The sequence below is a fragment of the Fukomys damarensis genome, unplaced genomic scaffold, assembly GCF_012274545.1.
Source record: "Fukomys damarensis isolate Sample0158 unplaced genomic scaffold, DMR_v1.0_HiC HiC_scaffold_4, whole genome shotgun sequence".
NCBI lineage: Eukaryota > Metazoa > Chordata > Mammalia > Rodentia > Bathyergidae > Fukomys > Fukomys damarensis.
The window spans coordinates 62,060,674-62,061,181 of record NW_022900916.1 but is presented as its reverse complement, the minus strand read 5'-3'; the positions used below and the strand labels follow the sequence as shown (position 1 = coordinate 62,061,181).

Below are 508 nucleotides of genomic sequence, written 5' to 3'. Positions count from 1 at the left end.
CCACGCCGGTATTTTAAATAATAATTTAAACTGCAACTTGGAAGCCGAGCAGACGCGCGTCCTTGCGGGGCTTCAAGCCCGTGCCTCGGCCAGCGGCGTGCACCCCGTGCACACAGAACACGGCCGCGAGGCGGCCAGCAGGAAGCCTGCGTGGACCTTCACTTCGCAGTGGGGAGGATGTAGCCCACACCCCACCTCAGCAAGCTGCAGGGGAGCTTTGGGGGGAAGCAGATGCGCCGCAAGGAAACACTGTCGAGACTGGAGCCCCCACCCCCACCCCCACCCCGCAGTACCTTTAAACCCCCTGGATTTGATGTGAGCTGCCGAGCGGAGGAGTGCGCGTGTGGGTGTTTGTGGGAGCTGGCACAGGGTCTCGGCGTCGGGGTGTCCCTAGAGTGGGATGACGGCCCCTCCCTCCAGAGTAGACGACTCCTCTCTAGCTCCGGCCGGCTGGCCGCTAAGGGGTTAACCAGAGCCACTCGGGGGACACACGGGCTCCCGCACCCCC

The 508-nt window shown here is 64.4% G+C and overlaps 1 protein-coding gene across 1 annotated transcript in view; it reads right to left on the bottom strand.

Moving 5' to 3' along the window:
• The window catches only part of Cdk6 (cyclin dependent kinase 6), a 224,013-nt gene that overhangs the window by 215,271 nt on the left and 8,234 nt on the right, over positions 1-508 (bottom strand). The gene's annotated exons all lie outside the window — the stretch shown is intronic.